This window comes from Hemitrygon akajei, chromosome 3 (assembly GCF_048418815.1).
Source record: "Hemitrygon akajei chromosome 3, sHemAka1.3, whole genome shotgun sequence".
Classification (NCBI taxonomy): Eukaryota; Metazoa; Chordata; class Chondrichthyes; order Myliobatiformes; family Dasyatidae; genus Hemitrygon; species Hemitrygon akajei.
In genome coordinates, this window is record NC_133126.1 from 180,145,321 (window position 1) to 180,164,841 (window position 19,521).

Here is a 19,521-nt window from a genome sequence, read left to right on the forward strand (position 1 = left end):
TGAAGATTTAAATTAAAAACCCTCGCTTTCCTCTTAGGTAGATCAAAATGATCCCCAACACTATTTTGAGGAAGAGCAGGAAAGATCATTCAATGTTATTGGACAGACTTTTCCTTGCATCAGTTTTATCAAAACTGCTTATTTGGTTATCACTGGCTGATGTTAGGAGCTTTTTTTGTACAGTGGCATCCAATTAATTGGGATACATCATTGTAGCCCAATTAAACAGCTGCCCCAATTAGCCAAACTTTCATGGAAGTAGTTAAAAGGTACAAAAAAGACAAACTACTTTTTAACTGAGTAACAAGTTAAGTACTTAAATTTAGAATACTGCCAATATCTCGACAATACTGTAAAACTGTACTAAATTGAGGAACTTATCTGCTGTGTACTTTGGATTGACTGTAAGTTAACAAAATCAGCACATCTACCTAGTGTAGATAATGGACTGCCTTCATACAGTAAGTATCTGCAATCTAGTAAGTAACTGCAATTTATTTCCAAGTGAGTCAATACATTAGTGAGATAAAAACAGATTATTTGTTCAGCAATTAAAAATCCTATTCCCATTCCAACATGTTAATCCACGACTAATTCTTCAGCCACGTTGAGGGCACTCAGAACGGAGGAGTAGCACCTCGTATTCCATCTGGGTAGCCTCCAAGCTAATGGCATGAACATTGATTTCTCCAACTTCTGGTAATTTTCACCCTACCCCTTCCTCCTTCTCCTCAATCTGCCTCTCCTTCCCTTTCTCCCATGATCCACTCTCCTCTGCTATCAGATCCTTTATCCAGCCTTTTGCCTTTTCTTCCTTTCACCTTTTCAGCTTCTACTTCCCCTCCCACCCATTTGGCTTCACCTCATGCCTTCTAGCTTGTCCTCCTTCCACTCCCCCCCCCCCCCCCCCACTTCCACCATCTTATTCTGTTATGTTCCCTTTTCCTTTCCAGTCCTGATGAAGGGTCTCAGCCCAAAACATTGACATTTAATTATTTCCATAGCTGCTGCTTGACCTGCTGAGTTCCTCCAGTATTTTCTGTGTCATGCTCTAGATTTCCAGCATCTGAGGAGTCTTTTGTATTTTCAACTAACAATGTAGCACAGGGATGGTTGTTGGTATTAGACTGCATGGGAAAAGTAAACTAAATAAAATGTATTTTGTTCATCTAAAGTGGAATGCCAGGGCAAATCTTATGTTAGTTAGTTGTTAGCCTTTTAATTTACTCTTCCATATAATGTGATCCACTTTGATAAGCAGTTAAAGTTGAGTCGAACTTTTGTTTGCTTTTCTTTGGATTCCAACCCAGTTCATCCATCCAGTTAAGTTAATTTTATCCTCAACCTGTTTGGAAATTCGTACAAAAGTTGCACACCAACTGAACAGAAAAATGGTCTGACTATGAGGAGAAAGTAATATGGAATTTAATACCGCAATGCACAAAATGTTGCATTCAAATTAAATGTAACAAAGACAGTAATTGTTGAGGAGCAAGGGGATTTTTAAGGTGCAGGTTGCAGTCAGTCTTTGTTAAAATTTTGTGAAGAGCCATTTTTCAGGAAAAAGATTGAGTTTGTTGTGAATTTGCACTAGTGCATTGAGTGGCTTCTGGCTGATGTCCCTCCATAAGGCAAACGTTCCTATAATAATAATAATAATTGGCTGTTGTCTTAGGGTTCATTGAGTGCGGAGAGTGGATAAGTTACTGGACTTTGGAGGTCATTCACATCACTATCCTCTGATTTTAATCCATGCTGAATGGCCGGGGAGGCTGTGATTAGATCCTTGTTAGCAATTGATTAACAAAAACGATCATTAATCAGTTTGATTTCCCCCAAGCTTCTTTCACAGTGATCTTCTTATGCATGACTTGGGGTTTTGAAAATCTAATGAATGAAGATTTCAGCAGTAAAATTATTTTACGAACAAATTGAAGTTCTCTTCAAACATGGTGGGGGGGGGGTAGTCTGATTGGTGGGGTAGAAGGCCATGGAAGAAAGAAAAGGGAGGGGAGGGAGGAGCTCCAGAGGAAGGTGATGGGCAGGCAAATAGATGAGGTGAGAGAGGGGAAAAGGGGATGTGGAGTGGTGAAGGAGATGGTGGGGGGCCATTACTGGAAGTTTGAGAAATCTGTTCATGCCATCAGATTGGAGGCCACCCAGATGGAATATTCTTCCAACCTGAGTGTGGCCTCATCGCGACAGTAGAGGAAGCCATGGATTGACTTATCGGAGTGGGAATGGGAAGTGGAATTTAAATGGGTGGCCACCTGGAGATCCCGCTTCTTCTGGTGGATGGAGCATAGGTGCTCAGAGAAGTGGTCTCCCTTTCTACATTGAGTCTCTTCGATTATACAGGAGGCCATTCTGGGAGCACTGGATACATTATATGATCCCAAAAGACTCATAGCTGAACTGTCGCCTCACCGGGAAGAACTGTTTAGGACCCTGAATGGTAGTAGGGGGGAGGGGAGGTGTAGGGGCAGATGCGGCCTCCTTTATATTGGTGAGACCTAACGTAGGTTGAGACACCGTTTCATCGAGAATGTACGCTCCATCCCCCACATGGCCTTGTATCCCCACCTATCAGACTTGCCCTTCTCCAGCCCTGTATCTCTTCACCAATCAACTTCCCAGCTATTTACTTCATTCCTCACCTTCCCGGTTTTACCTATCACCTTGTGTTGCTCTCTCCCCTCCCCCACCAATTAATTCTACTCCCCCTCTGTCTTCAGTCTTGCCAAAGATTTTCAGCCCGAAACATCGACTGTACTTTTCCCCCATAGATGCTATCTGGTTGCCGAGTTCCTCCAGCATTTTGTGTGTGTTGCTTGGATTTCCAGCATCTGCAGATTCTCTCTTGTTCATTATTTACAATATTACTCAAATATTTTGAAATATTAAATACACAATAATAAAGTTAAATTTTAATGAATATTTTTTACTCAGCTTCTTATAGTGAGCAAGAACCAGTCTCCAGATCTTAATGTATATAGCAAACAACAATCAGTTTGAAATTGGATTCAGTTTGAAGTTGGATGCACAGCTTTGCAAAGTGTAATAGATTGTGGGCTGCTAGCTGACAGCAGGCGACTGCCTTCCAAGAGGTCTGCTTTGCAAAGTGAAGTGATCAAGAGATTTGTCTGCTTTAGCCAAACAGAACACAAAGGAGTTATGCTGCAAAGTACATTGTAACAAGTTAGGATATTTGTATAGTCATTAGATCAGCCCTCACAGCATTAATTTTGGATGTTTGGGACTTCTGTTACCAGAAGCCTTTAAAACCATCTCTGCGAGTTACTTTGTTCCAGCAAAGGTATCCGGAAAGCATCATGCGCAGATGATGTCACCTAGTAGAAAACAGTGTAAATGTCACAAGCATTGGGGATTGTTGGAAATAACAAGGAGAAAAACAAAGATCAAGTCATAGAAAGAAAAACTAGAATTCATCCTTCAACCTTTGGTTTCCGCAATGAATGACTCATTCGCTTGCGACTCGTTGGTATGTTCTTCTAGCTCATAAGAACTGTACCTGTGTTTGGAATTCATTTGTAGTTGGTAAATCTTTTGTAATTTGGAAATCTTTTATTAATTAGAAATGCACTGTGAGTTAAATGTGTGTTGAGAATTACATGGCTAAATTTAAAAGTGTATAATTAAAATGACTGTTTAAACTACTTTGTTAGCTGGAAGTAATATCCTCCTTGGTAGGTTGGGGGGACCTGCACCATTGATGCAGTGGGTATTGGTAGCTAAACACACACAAAATGCTGGAGGAACTCAGCAGGCCAGGCAGCATCTATGGAAAAGAATACTTTTTCCATAGAAGCTTCCTGGCCTGCTGAGTTCCTTCAGCATTCTGCGTGTTGCTCGGATTTCCAGCATTTGCAGATTTTCTCTTGTTATTGGTAGCTAAATCTCACTGCAGAAGCTGGACAGGGAAGTAGGCCTGTCCTTTGAGTAGGTGGATACAATGCAACCTCTCTATAGTGTGGATGCCTGCAGTATTTTGGCTAAGGCTTAAAGTCTTTTGCGTTTAGGGCTTTTTGAACAAAGAACCCAATGCCACCATAAAAGTGTAGAGATCACTGTTGCCCAATAGATCAAGAACTCTATGCCAGACCTGAGAGTTTAATTCTCAAATGGTCAAAAGCAACACAGACATGCTGAAATGCTGATGAGTCTCACTAACTGTCCAGCTTTGATGTTGGAATGGGGGCAGGGAGTTGAAATTGAGGATGTGGTAGTGGCCCAGGGTATCCCCAGGATCCATCCTTGGACCACTTATTTGTGAGAGAGTGGTTCTGTACATCAGGTCCAGGGTAGTAGAGGACTGTCTGAAGTAGATCAGTGATGATCTTTAGTGGATTGTGTAGGAGGCTCGTACAGGCAAATGGCCTACTTATTGTTACAATTGTTGTGGAAACTCACCTTGTATGTTTCAATAATGGGCTAATGATCACATGGAGCTTGGACCCAGTATGTGTTCAGCCATAAACATTATCTGTGTATGGCTGCTGATCTATTAATGCTGTGATGATCTTGGTTCTGTGGAGTGGAGGCAACGTATGAGTATTTTCCAATTGGACCTCCCAGATTATTTTGGTAATTTCGTAGGAAATGAGGTTCAGCATTGTGGTGAGAAATACAGAATTGGAGGTAATTCAACTTTGCTTCACATTGTTTTGTACTAAAACTGTGTCTGTTTGGACCTGTTGTTTAAAGTTGTGGCTTGAGTGCCAGTAGGAGGTGTATGTAAAATGAAAATGAACTCCTGTAGGCAGTAACTGCCACAGTAACAGAGTGGTTAGCATGATGCCATTACAGTTCTGGAGTTCGTCCCGTGATCTGCGTGTGTTTCCTCTGAGTGTTCCGGTTTCCTCCCACAGTCCACAGACGTACCGGTTTGTAAGTTAACTGGTTATTGTAAATTGTCCTGTGCTAGGCTGGCGTTAAATAGGTGGGTTACTAGGCGGTGTAGCTTGTCGGGCCAGTAGGGCCTATTTTGTGTTGTATAAGTAAATGAAGTTCAAAGAAGGTACTCCACCCATATTCACTCATGATTGACGGACTAAGACTTTAAGTGGTTGAACCAGTAAAACTCAGTAGGAATGTGGTAGGACCTATCAAAAGTTATTGGTCCCTTCAAAGACTTGTGTTATACTCACAGGAATGCTGATGAGGACAAAAATGAATATAGGAAAATACTTGGACTTGTGCTTGAGCCTCAAGTCCACAGTAGATTATGAAAGCCATACAAATTTTATTCATCATCTTTCTGCAATGAAATGAGTGCAATAAAATAGCAAAACTGCCTGCAATACAGGAATTTAGTTTTATTAGGCTATTACTGAAGAGTGCAATTATGCAAATAAACATCTACAAATTACCGGTATATGCTGTGCTGAAATATGAAATTGAGATAACAAGCAATATGTTTGTGTTGAAAGTGAAAACAAGAAAGCAGCTTGCAGCTTATATTTGAAGAAATCAATGCCTGCACCATGTGTTTTTTTTTTCATTTGTGCATTTTTCAGGTTTTGGCTTTGCTGAAGAAGCCAATATTCTATCTATCTTTTTCTTGCTGTCCTTGGCAAGATGGTAGTAAGCCTTTTGTCAAGATAATGTTCTTTTAGATGCTTGATAGTTAGAAGGAAAGCTGTGGGTGATGATCTTGTGTACCTGCTGCCCTAGTCCTTGTTGAGGGTTGTGGATTTGGTCAATGCTGAAGGAGGAGTTCAGACACTTTTTTTGTGAGCAATGCACATTGTCGTCACTGTACATGAATGATTAAGGAAGAAAAAAATTTTGATCTGTGTTTGGGATGCAAGTCAAGCAGACTGTTTTGTCTGCATAATGGCAAGCTCGAATTTTGTCAAAGCTTATCTAGGCATGAGGACAGTATTATATAAAATTATGACTTGTTTTGTAGATGATGATGAGGCTTAAGAGCATCAGGAGGCGAGTCACTCACAAAGGATAGCCTGCCACTTCTGTGCTGCTTTAGTCCTGGTTAGTGGTGACCCCTTAAATGTTATTGATAGTAGTCTTGGCAGTGAAAGAGCAACTGAATGTCAGGTGTTTGATTTGCCTCCCTCTTGTTACAGATGATCATTGCTTGGCACTTCTGCGTTGCAAATATGACTTGTTGGATATAATTCGAAAGGTGTGTAGCTCGAGTGGTTGATGGTTGTCCTCTGATCAAACGTTTCATCACCATGAGAGGACACATTGGTAGTGCACTGTTGATTGAAGTGTGTCCTTCAAAAGCTTGGCCTTTGTATATTTTTCAATCAGCAGATTAGATGTCTTTTTGGAAACTCAGTTGTGATGTGGGGATACATTCTTGTTACTGATTGGTTGTGTGGTGAACTTCATGCATTGTGGTCTGGAATTTTCCTGCATTTGCTTATAAAGAGGATCAAGGTTGTCATGTTTGTCTACAGAACTTTTCACAGAAAACCACACTTCTAGGAATTCTCTTGCATGCCACCTGTTCGCTTGCACCATGACTTCCACTGCTGCCCAGTCGAATTGGATCTTTATGGTTAAAGACTAGGGAGAGTGATCATGCTGCTTTATAGACAGTTGATGTTCATGGATCCTCGGGGATAGTTTTCTCCCAGTTTGGCTGACATAATATCTGCTGCAGTGTCTGCATTGGGTTTTGTCGACCACATTGGTCTTGTCTAATAGCTTGGTTTGTTCTTTTGGTCTACAAAGTACCACCCTTCTGTTGGCTTCTGTAAACCAACACATAGACCTCAAATTAATTTTGAGCCAGGGCAGGCAAAATTCCTGACCACAGTACATGAAGTTCACCACACAACCAATCAGCGATGAGATTTCCTCCCCACATCACAAACGAGTTTCTGAAATAATGAAAGTATATAAAAGGCCAAGCATTCTGAGGATATATTCAACAGTGCACTGACTATGTCTCCTCGCATAGTGATGAAATGTTTGCAAGTAAGTTGCTAAGATCAGAGAACAACTCAACTGAACTAGTGAATCACTTAATTCAATGTCTGAGTGTTGTCTGGATCGTGCCACATGCAGACAAGGTTAGTTCATTTCCTGACAAATTTTGAATAGAATGAAACACTATGCAATCAACCACAAGTATCTCCAGTAGTGGAAAGTCATTGAAGCAGCTGATCCTAGAACACTGACCTGAAAAATTCTTGTCCTGAACTGTAATGGCATACTGTACCTTCAAATGCAGCCACTGTCCACTCATACGAGGTAACCTCTTGCTTTGGGAATGTTCTCCCTTTAATGGCAGTAACTTCAGTTTTACCAGTGATCCTGCCACATTTAGTCAGATGTTGCCTTGATATCAAAGGCAGTCAACCTGTCTCTTTGGTTTATGTCCATCCAGGCACAGTTACAATGAATTTTGGAGCAGAGCCAAACCTAAACTGGGCATTGGCGAGGAGGTTATTGGTGGTAAATGCAATTTGATAGCATTGTCAGTGGCACCATCCATCACCTTTTTTGGGGGCAGACTGAATGAGACTGTTGGATTGGATTTATGAAAATCAAAAAACATAGAGCTGCTGGAAATACTTGCGCCAGACTGCATCTCTAGGAAGAGAAACAGAATTAATGCTTCAGCAAAGAAACATGCTGTTAGATGTACTTGATAGGTTGGGCACCGTCTGTGAAGGCAGTGGAGTGATTGACTTTTTGGGTTGAGACCCTACATCAAGATTCAGCTACTTTGAGATTAGATTTCTTTTGCTTGGGGACAAGGCATACAGCACAGTGCAAAAGTCTTAGATCTATAAATAAAAATATCTAGGGTGCCAAAGACTTTTTCACAGCACTGTAGTAATTATATGTATTGCACTGTAGTGTTGCCTCAAAGAAAAACAAACTTCATGACATATGCCAGTGATAAATTGATGCTGATATGGGTCTCTTTTGTGGACTGAGAGGGGGTAGGGAGAAGGGAATCATGGTTTGGAAAAGGGGGAGGGAGAGGGAAGGGAGTAGGAAACACCAGAGGGACATTCTGTAATGATCAATAAACCGATTGTTTGGAATCAAGTGAACTTGCCTGGTGTCTCGGGGCGGGGTGTGACCCCCATCCCTGGTACTCCTCTGCCACCCGACCCACACCCCTTCTGCAGCACTCTACCATCACCATTCCCAATACCCTTTGCTCCTGCCAAATTTTCAAGCTTGCTCTCCGCTCCACTTTGACAAATACAGAAATGTGCAAAAGTCTTAGGCAGCCTAGCTAGATACGTGTACCTAAGACTTTTAAAACCCTGTACCTGGGTAGTTTTCTGCATTGTCAGGCAGATGCTAGTATTGTAGCTGTAATGGAATGGTCTGGATAGAGATACAACTTGTCACCAATGCTGCAGTCAGAATGTTGTACAAAGTTTTCTGTGTATTCACCGGATGAAGAATTAGTAATATGATGATGAAGAGCTTGAAAGGAATCCGAGGTGCATTATCCACTCTGTATATCTAGCTGTGAAAACTTCAGCCTGTCCTTAAAATTCATACTCTGGGCTCCACCACTGCTGAAAATCTTGGAGATACTGCTGTATGTTGGATATTTAACTGTAGACTACTATTTAGGTGTGGTTGTACTGGAGAATTTCAGTTTGATCTGGAGAATGCAAGAGGCTGCTGATGGTAGAATCTGGAGCAATGAACCATCTGCTGGAAGAGCTCAATGAGTTGAGTGCTGTTTGTAGCAGGAAAAGAATTGTTAATTTTTCTGGTCAAAACCTGCATCAGGTCTAAAGGTGGGGGGGGGGGTGGGGTGGATGTAGCCAGCACAAAGAGAAGAGGGGGAGTGGTCTGCCAGGAGATAGAGGTAACTGGAGGACTGAGAAGTAAGGATGATGGGCTGATCAAGCCAGCTAGGGGAGAGGGGAGATGTGGAATTGGGAAACAGAGACAGACAAAAAAAAAAATAGAGGCAGTGGAGCCAGATGGGAGGAGTGAATTGCAGATTACTAATTGAATTTAAATATAACTACCCTGGTGCCCTCTGAACTCTCATTGCTGGATTACTTCTTGGTTGCTGTCCAGTAGATTAATAGCTAAAATTCTAGCTAACTGCTCTAGTTTGCTCCTATTTCAGTCTCGATTGTTTGATTCCAAACATGCAATTCTCTTTGTTCTCCTCATACAGTATCTTCTAAAGTCACTTGGCACATTACTGTATTCCCATTAAAACTTTGAGCTTATTTTGGAGGGGGGTGGGGAATCTGCACTTGCTTCTACTTAAGTAGTTTCCTATCTGATTATTACAAACTTTGTATCTTCAGGGTAATACAATTTGGATAAGGGAAGTACAGAAAATTGGTCATCTGTTAGAAACATAAAACAGTACAGCATACTGCAGGCCCTTAGTCACTACGCTGTGCTGACATACATAACCTCAGTCTAATCTTTCCCTCCTACACACCCCAAAACCCCTCCATTTTTCTTACATCTGCACCGCAATCTAAGAGACTATTAAATATCCCTTTTGTATCAGCCTCTACCACACTAACCCAGGAAATGCATTTCAGGTATCCACCATTCTCTGTCATTAAAAAAAACTGCATCTGACATCTCATTTAAGCTTCCATTGATCTTAGACAGATGTCCTCTGGTATTAGCCATTGTCACCCTGGATGAAACGTGCTTGTGTTTCTCTTTCTATGCATCTCAAGTTGCTTCTCAACCTCCATTTCAAAGAGAAAGACCTAGCTCGTTCACCCTATGTTATCCATCCTGTCCAAAACTGATTTGAATTTACTTTAATATAACTGAATATAAAGTGTGTTGTATAGTCACCAGTATGTAGTACATTATATCCTCACTCAAGTCCAACTTCTGAACCAACTATGCTTCATATTCTGCATGGAGGTTGGTGGCCAGTGGTGTTCTGCAGGGATCTGTTCTGGGACCCCTCCTTTTTGTTATTTTTATAAATGACCTGGTTAGTAAGGCTGCTGATGACAAAAAGGTTGGGGGTGTTGTGGATAGTGTGGAGGGCTGTCAGAGGTTACAGTGGGACATTGATAGGATGCAGAACTGGGCTGAGAAGTGGCAGATGGAGTTCAACCCAGATAAATGTGAAATGGTTCATTTTGGTAGTTCAAATTTGAAGGCAGAATATAGTAATGATAAAATTCTTGGCAGTGTTGATGATTAGAGAGATCTTGGGGTTCCCATCCGTAGGACACTCAAAGTTGCTTCACAGGTTGACATTATTGTCAAGAAGGTGTATGGTGTGTTGGCATTCATCAACCATGGGATTGAGTTCAAGAGCTGAGAGGTAATGTTACAGCTGTATAAGACCTTGGTCAGACCTCACTTGGAGTACTGTGTTCAGTTCTGGTCACCTCACTACAGGAAGGATGTGGAAACAATAGAGTGAGTGCAGAGGAGATTTACAAGGATGTTGTCTGGATTGGGGAGCAGGCCTTATGAGAATAGGTTGAGTGAACTTGGCCTTTTCTCCTTGGAGTGACGGAGGATGAGAGGTGACCTGATGGAGGTGTATAAGAAGATGAGAGGCATGGATACCCAGAGGCTTTTTCCCATGGCTGAGATGGATAACACGAGGGGGCATAGTTTTAAGGTGCTTGGTAGTAGGTACAGAGGGGATGGCTGGGATAAGTTTTTCACACAGCGAGAGATGGGTGTGTGGAATGCACTGCCAGAGACAGTGGTAGAGGCAGATGCAATAAGGTCTTTTAAGAGATTCTTAGATAGGTACATGGAGCTGAGAAAAATACAGAGTAATTCTAGGCAATTTCTAGAGTAGGTTACATGGTCGGCACAACATTGTGGGCCGAAGGGCCTGTAATGTGCTGTAGATTTCTATGTACCATTTTCTAATAGTTATTTTTAGACCTCATTACTTTTACACTTCCAGACCTGGCCTGTTGTTTTTCTCTCCCATTTTTTAAAATACAAAAAAAATGTTGGTGTGATGTGACAAATAAAACTGAAGACAGCTTGATTATAAGAATGGTGTTAGTAGTACATTGTGTAAGATTAGTACAATAACTGGCCTTTTCCTTCATTATGCGGGCAAAGACTTTATCAGCTGCTCCCCCAGGTTATGTGGTTTTTGGAGAGTTCTCTGCCCACAAGTACATTTTCATGTTGTGTATCCACACTGTAAGAAGCAAATCAAGAGAAAATTGCATGACTGGTTGCTTTGGATTTGTTGAAGTAAATCCATTCCTGCTTCCTGCGAATTTCTCGAGCACTGTCAGAATCATCCAGCGGTGTGTTTTCTCCTGCTGTAGCAACAGTGTTTCCATTACCCAGCCTGAACCTACTTATGGGGGGGGGGGGGGTGTGGTGGGAAGAAATCTCGGACTTTGTAGCTTCTGCACTTAATATCCTTGTGTTTAAGGTTACCGATTGGGGAGGGGAGAAAATAAAGTAGCTGTCTCGCCTCTGCAAGTCAGAGGTCAGTCTGCTTGAGCACAGCTTTGGGTTTGGCTAAGCTTTGACTAAGTTGGGATCGGTATGAAGTGAGAGTGGAGTGCTGCTTTTTGGGTAGGGTGAAGAGGAAGTGGGTGGCAGGAGTGGAGCTAGTACTCAGGAGGAGGATGTTGCCATGGCAACTGCAAGTGAAAATGGAAAAGGTAGTCAAGTGGGGTAGTCAAGAGGAAAGGAAGTGTTGCAAATGCAAGAAAGAATCATCCATGAGGGAAGAAGAGGGTATGAGTACTTGGCAAAGAAAGAGGCATGGAAGTGAAGTTAAAGAGGCATGGAAGTGAAGTTAAAGGAAAAGCTTTGTCCCTGAAATCATTGTGGTGCGGACGAAAATGAAAACATGAGGTTTCACCTAATGTATGAAGACCATATTCCTCCTCTTGCGCATTCTGACCCACTGCAACTCCTAACTGATCAAGTGCTGTCTGGGCCCCAAACTTTGAAATTCTCTTGCCTAACCTCTGACAAATCCGTTCCTCTGAAGATCCTTTGACATCTATATTTATTCATTTTCCAGATCACTAACCTGGCCAATATGTATTGTCTTGAGAAGGTGGTAGTGAGCTGTCACCTTGAACTACAGTTCTTCTTCTGATGTAGTAATCTATCCGTGCTATTGGGGTGGGTATTTCAATATATCGACCCAGTGTCAATGAAGGATTAGTAATACATTTCCAAGTTAGTGTTTGACTTGGATGGAAACCGTAGTTAGTTTTGAGTCATAGAACACTACAGCACAGAAATAGGCTATTCAATCCATCTAGCCCATGCTAAACTATTATTCTGTCTAGTCCCATTCACTGCACTGGGCCAGAGCCCTGCATACCTCTCCCATCCATGTACCTAGCCAAATCTCTCAAATGGTGAAATTTGACCTGTATCCACCATTTGCACTGGCATTTGTTCCACGCCCTCACTACTCTCTGAGTGAAGATGATCTCTCCCCCTTAAAAATGTCACCTTTCATTCTTAACCCATGACCTCTAGTTCTAGTCTCGCCCAATCTTGCTGGAAAAAACCCCCACTTACACTCACCTTGTCTATACCCATCAGAATTTTGTGTATCTCTGTCAAATCTCCCCTCATTCTCTATGCTCTAGGGAATAAAGACCTAACCTATTTAATCTCTCGCTGTAACTCAGGTCTTCAAGTCCCAGTAACATCCTTGTAAATTTTCTCTTCACGCTTTCAATCTTATTTACATCTTTCCTGTTGGTATAGTAAGTGACCATAACAGCAAACAATACTCCAAATTAGGTCTCATCAATGTCATAAACATCTTTAACATAACATCCCATCTCCTGTATTCAATACTTTGATTTATGAAGGCCAATGTGGCAAAATCTTTTACGACCCTATCTACCTGTGATGCCACTTTAGAGAAATTATGAAATGAAATCCCCAGTCCCCTCTGTTCTACCACTCTCCTCAGTGCCCTACCATTCACCATGTAAGTCCTAACCTGGTTTGTCCTCCCAAAGAGCAACATACTCAAAATGCTGCAGAAACTCAGCAGGACAGGCAGCATCTAAGAAAAGAGTACAGTCAATGTTTCAGGCCGAAGCCCTTTGGCAGGTCCTGTATCTGCAGATTTTCTCTTGTTTGTAAACAGGTGATAATTGACTGCGTTAATTTCAGCTGCCATTTTTCCAGCTAGTCCAGAACCCACTGCAAGCTTTGATAGTTTCTCTCTCCAACAACTACACACCCAATCTTGGTGTCATCTGCAAATTTGCTGATTCAGTTTGTTACGTACCCCGTAACTGGGTCACTTACCAGCAAAGATAGAGAGGTCAGTTGAAGTCTGATGGTACTATTTTTAACAGAATTTATTGATAAAAATACACAAAAATAATATCAATGCAAACATACAGATAATGTACGTCGTCAATACTAAATCTAAAAGCGCGGGTATAATAATAATCAATAAGAAATAGTTCTATCGTTGTCTAGGGGATAATGTATTGTCCGATGGAAATATAAAAGTCATTTCAGTTCATTCAGGCTGCAGCTTTTGGTTGGAGAGAGAGACGATTTTTTTTAGAACTTGCCTGTTTTCCTTTTTATGATGTCGATCCTTCGAAATATCGTCGGTGGTGATCTCTTCTTTAGCTAAGCCGTCTTCCGTGGTAAGGCCTCAATCCTGGGCAACGGGAAAGGACACACGTGGGCCTTCCACTGGCTGTCGCTATTAAACGCTGTCACGGGATTTCTAGCGTTTCTCCTGGTGCGTCTAAAGGGGTTGTTCCCCAGACCTTCTTTTATCCTTACTCACAGGGTCTCAGATGTCAATCAGGTTGGGAGGATGCCATCCCCCAACCAGTCCACGTTGCTCATTCCTTGAGGGCTTCGATGAATAGCACAGTGCTCAATACACAATTCCGTCTCCAAGAGACAATGGCCGTTTCCCGTGGCTTTGTATCGCTGAGGGGCCAGGACATTACAAACCCCTTGTGGATTCTGCGTGTCTTTCTCTCATTTCCTGGGTCTCCTGAACTGAATTAATAGCGATCTTGCGATTCTCAAAAAGGAGGGGGCTACTTTGTACCCTTCGGCCCCTCAGAGTTGGGGCACAGGCGTAACAAGTTTACCACACTATCATCCAGATTATTGATACAGATGACAAAAGCAATGGACCCAGCACTGATCCCTGTGGTACACCACTCATCACTGGCCTCCAGTCAGAGAGGCAATTATCTACTACCACTTTATGGCTTCACCAGCAAAGCCAATGTCCAATCAAATTTACTACCTCATCTTGAATGCCAAGTGACTGAACTTTCTTGACCAACTTACCATGCAGAACCTTGTCATAGGCCTTGCCAAAGTCCATGTATACACCTTGCCTTTCATCAGCTTTCCTGGTAGCTTCCTCAAAAAACCATTTAAGATTGATTAGACATGACCTACCATGCACAAAGCCATGTTCACTATCCCAAATCAGTCTGTGCCTATCTAAATACTTGTATATCCGGTCCACTAGAATACCTTCCAATAACTTGTCCACTATGGATTTCAGGCTTATCTGCCTATTCTTGGAGCCTTTCTTAAACAAAAGAACATTAGCTATCATCCAATTACTCAGCACCTCATTGTTTTAAATATCTCTGCAAGGACCCCTGCAATTTCCGCTCTCCTCTCCTACAGGGTCCAAGGGAACACCTGTCAGGCCCTGGGGAATTATCCACCCTAATTTCCCTCAAGATAGCAAATACCTCCTCTGTAATCTGTACATGGTCCTTGGCCTCTCTGCTGCTTTGCCTCACTTCTATAGACTCTGTGTCCATCTTACGAGTTAATACCAATCCAAAAAAATTAATTGAAGATCTCCCCATCTCTTTTGGTTCCATGCATTGATGACCACACTGATCTTCCAGAAGACACATTTCATCCCTTGCTATCCTTTTGCTCTTGAGATTACAGCCCTTGGGATTCTCCTTCATCCGGTCTGTTAAAAGCAAATTTGTATCTTTTAGTCACCATGATGTCCTTCTGAAGAGCATTTCTTATGCTCTTCAGGTACCTCATTTGCTTTTTCCTGCCTATATTTGCTATGCACCACCTCCTTTCTCTAGCACCTCAATATCCCTCAAAACAAGCTTCCCTAAACCTGTTATCCTTGCCTTTTATTCTGACAGGAACATACAAACTTTGTACGCTCTCAATTTCACTTTTGAAGGCCTCCCACTTACCAAGTACACCTTTGCCAGAAAACCATCTACACTTGCCAGATCCTTTCTGATACTATCAAAGTCAGCCTTTCTCCAATTTAGAATTTCAGCCTGATGATTTGACCTGTCTTTCTCCATAATTACCTTGAAAATAATGACATTGTGATCACTAGATGCAGTGTTCTCCTACACAAACTTCTGTCACCAACTGTATCTTATTCCCTAATAAGAGATCTTGTTTCACACTCTCTCTCATTGGGACTCTTTCCTGAACACATTTGACAAACCCTTTCCCACTAGACCTTTTACAGTATGGGAATCCCAGTCAATAGGTTTCAATAGGCACATTTAATGTCAGAGAAATGTGTACAATATACATCCTGAAATTCTTTTTCTTTGCAAACATCCACGAAAACAGAGGAGTGCCCCAAAGAATGAATGACAGTTAAATGTTAGAACCTAAAAGCTCCCCAGCTCTCTCCCCCCCCCCCCCATGCATAAGCAGCAAAAAAGCATTAGCACCTCCCACCAAGCACTCAAGTGTGCAGCAAAGCATCAATAAAGACACAGACTTGCAGTTCCCCAAAGACTATTTGCCAATCAGGTAACATACCATAGGCTCTCTCCTAATAAGAGAAAAAGAGGTTTCAATATGTGGAAAGTTTAAAATCACCTATTTCAACCTTGTATTTCTCACATTAGTCTACAATCTTTCCATACATTTGGTTCTCTAAATCCCACAAACTGTTGGGTAGTCTATGATATAATTCCATTAATGTGGTCATTCCTTTCTTATTCCACAGCTCCATCCATATAGCTCAGTAAACTACATTTCTAGTCTGTCCTGTCTAAGCACTGCCATGACATTTTCCCTGACTAGTGACGTAATCCCTCTTCACCCCCCCCCCCCCACCCAATCCCTCCTGCTCTATCACATTTAAAACAACAGTACCCTGGAACATTGATTGACAGTCCTACCCCTTCTGTAACCAAATCTCACTAATGGCTACAAATTCATAACTCCACATGTTGACCCATGCCCTAAGCTTATCTGACTTTCCTTCAATACTCCTTGCATACACAACTGGGAACATTAATCTCGCCATGTTGGCTCTAACAATTCTCGACTTTGTATCTCAGCTTAACAGCAACTTTCCCCACAACCACTCCCATCTGCTCTGGTTATCTGATTCCCATCTCCTGCAACTTTACTTTAAACCCTCCTCTTCTCTCTTTCCTCTCCTTTCCCCCCCCCCCCCCCATGCAACATGAGCAAAACCTTCCCCCAGGGACATTAATCCCCCTCCAGTTCGGGAGCCAAGCATCTCTTCTGTACAGGTTCCACCTTCACTGTAAAAGAGTCCAATCCTTCAAAAATCTGAAGCCCTCCCTCCTGCACCATCTTCTTAGCCTCATGTTAAACTGTGTACCTTATTTCTGGCCTCACTAGCACATGGCATGGGTAGCAATCCTGAGATCTCAACCGAGGAGGTCCTGTCCTTTTTAACTTAGTACCTAACTCCTTGAACTCACTTTATGGGAGCCAGTCACCCTTCCTACCCATGTCTTTGGTACCGATGTGAAGCACAGCCTCTGGCTGTTTACCCTCCCACTTAAGAATGTTGTGGACTGGGGAGCAACATAGCATCTGGGAATCACATTCTCATCCACAGAACCTCTTTTCTTTTCCTAACAAATGAATCACCTATCACGACATCTCACCCCTTCTCCCCCTTTTCTCTCTGAGCCACCTAGCCAGATAGTGCTATAACCCTAACCACTCTGGCTTTCCTCTGTGAGGTCATTTCCACCCACCCCCTCAGCAATATCCAAAGCAGTATACCTATTGAGTGCAATGGCTACAGGGATCCTCTCCACTGGCTGCCAATCACTACTTCCCCTCCCGACAGTCACCCTGTAACTTGACCTCTGCACATTTGGTGTAACTACCTCCTTGTCCTGTCTATTAACCTACCCCCCCCCCCCCCCGAGTCCATCCATTTCCAGTTCCAATTCATTGACATGGTCTGATAGAAGCTAGAGCTGCATGCATACTAGAAGTCTCCCTGCCTTCCCCGATCCTGCAAAGCGGACATTCCACTAACCTGCCTAGCATCCACAGTGCTCTAATTGTGCAAAAAGAAAGATTAAGTTACTTCTCTCCCAAGTCTTTGAGCCAAAGCCTGAATTTCTCATTTGAACACTGGGCCACTTCCACATTGGCAGCTCCACTTAAACCCAACAACTTCTCATTGTCCCTTGCTAAGTGCCTAATTATGCACAATCTAACATCTCCTTAGGAACAGTGGCATGCAGAATGTCTACGCTGTCCTCGCTTGCGTCTTTTTGAACTCTCTCTCCCCTATACAATCCAACATCTTTTCCCTTGTCCAACAGATTCCAGCTTATGTCATGAAATTTGTTTTGCGACAGCAGTAAAGTGCAATGCACAATGAAGTTATATTAGGTGGGTTGGATGCAGTGTTAATTGAACAGGCTTCTTCGTCCTGGATGAGGTGCGGCTTCTTGAGTTAGCACTGCATTAGTCCAGTCAAATGGGGAATATTCCAGCATGTTCACATCGTTGACAAACTTCTAGAGATACACAGTGGAGAGTATCCCAAGTAGTTGCGTCGTGGCCTGGTATGGAAATACTAATGTCCAGGAAAGAAAGCAACAGAAAGTGGACAATACAACCTAGTCCATTATAGGCAAAGCCTTCCCTGCCCTCAAGGTCATACTCCTCACTACTACCACTGGGTACAGAATCCTTGGGTCCCACACCACCGGGCCAGGAACAGTTATAACATACAACCATCAGGCTCCTGAACTTGTGTGATAATTTCACTCACCAGAACTCTGAACCCATAGACTCACTTTTGAAGGATTCCTTACAACTTTTGTTCTCAGTATTTTAAAAAAAAAATTGCAGTTTGTCTTTTTCACATGGGTTGTTTGTCAGTCTTTCTTTATGCATGGGGTTTTATTGTATTTCTTTATTTTCCAGTAATACCTGCAAAAAATTAATCTCAAGATAGAATATGGTGACATATACATACATACTTTGATAATACATTTACTTTGAACTTTTGAACTTTGACTTGTGTCTTGATAGATCATAGCCTTCTAGTTTAAGATGGTGCTTTCCAGTTTAAGATGATGCTGGTGAAGCACAGCAACAACTTGCTGGTAGCAAGCAAAACTATCAATTACTGTATTAATCACACTGTTTCTCAGATACAATCACTGCAATCAATAGCCTGTAATTTCCCTTTCAGAGTTGTGTCTTTGAAGCGCCTGTATGACCTGAGACTTTATTGTCACCAAACAATTGATACTAGAGCGTACACTCATCACAGTGATAATTGTTTCTGCCCTCCGTGCTCCCTGAAGTACGAATCAAAGTAAATATAATAAAAATTTAAATTATAAATCATAATTTGAAAATAGAAAAGGGAAAGTAAGGTAGTGCAAGTCAGGTCTGGATATTTGGACGGTACAGCCCAGATCCGGGTCAGGATCTGTTCAGCAGTCTTATCACAGTTGGAAAGAAGCTGTTCCCAAATCTGGCCATATGAATCTTCATGTTCCTGAACCTTCTCCCAGAGGGAAGTGGGACTTTTGCAATGTGAACTGAAGTTTCGAAGGTGCAGGATGGTTGTGACGAGGTGGATATGGGTCAAATCGAAGTGATGAGGCCTGGGCCCGAGAGCAGGGAATGAGCGACTGTTTGGCCATTATTGGAGTGAACTTGGAGGTGATTAGATGCATCGCCATGCAGAATCAAGGTGGTGGGACCCAGTTCTGAGAGCACGGAGCTAGGTTTGCTGATTTTAAGTGCCGGGTCAGATTGAAAAGGGCAGTGTTTCAGAGCCAGAGGCGAGGGATGGGCCAGTGTTCAGCTCACTGCTCTGTGAGATTTACTTATCTCTGTGCAGAACCAAGACTGTGGCCGGCATCTAATGGACTCCAGATTGGTTACAGTGATGACTGGTTTCATGGCTGTGGACTTACGTGAAATTCAGTTCTGAATGTCATTTGCTTGCTTTTATTGTTTGCAGGATTTTTTTTTCTGCACAAGTGGTTTTGTGGCTGCCTGTAAGGAGATGAAGCTTAAGGTTGTATATAGTTTACATACTTTGATAATAAATGAACTTTGAACTTTCAAAAGTCTCACAATTAAAAGGTAAGTCACTCACTATAGGATACCCATCACACACTTTGAACTTCTGTTGAGTTTTTGGCTAATGGTGACTTTAGTACAGCTGAGTCAGTGATACTAATGTTCATAAGACATGTGAAGCAGAATTGGGCTGTTTAGCTCATTGCGTCTGCTCTGCCATTCAATTATGGCTGATTCTATTTTTATTATTATCGCTCT

At 42.2% G+C, this 19,521-nt stretch overlaps 1 protein-coding gene across 4 annotated transcripts in view; it reads left to right on the plus strand.

Annotated features, from left to right (window-relative positions):
• The window catches only part of LOC140725692 (plastin-1-like), a 140,182-nt gene that overhangs the window by 18,082 nt on the left and 102,579 nt on the right, over positions 1 to 19,521 (plus strand). Inside the window, exon 1 of one of the 4 annotated variants that reach the window (XM_073041524.1) lies at positions 5,994 to 6,012. The exons of the other annotated variants lie outside the window; for them this stretch is intronic. The gene's annotated coding sequence lies outside the window, so the exon portion shown is untranslated. Of the gene's footprint in view, positions 1 to 5,993; positions 6,013 to 19,521 lie in introns of those variants that run through there. 4 annotated transcript variants of the gene reach the window in all.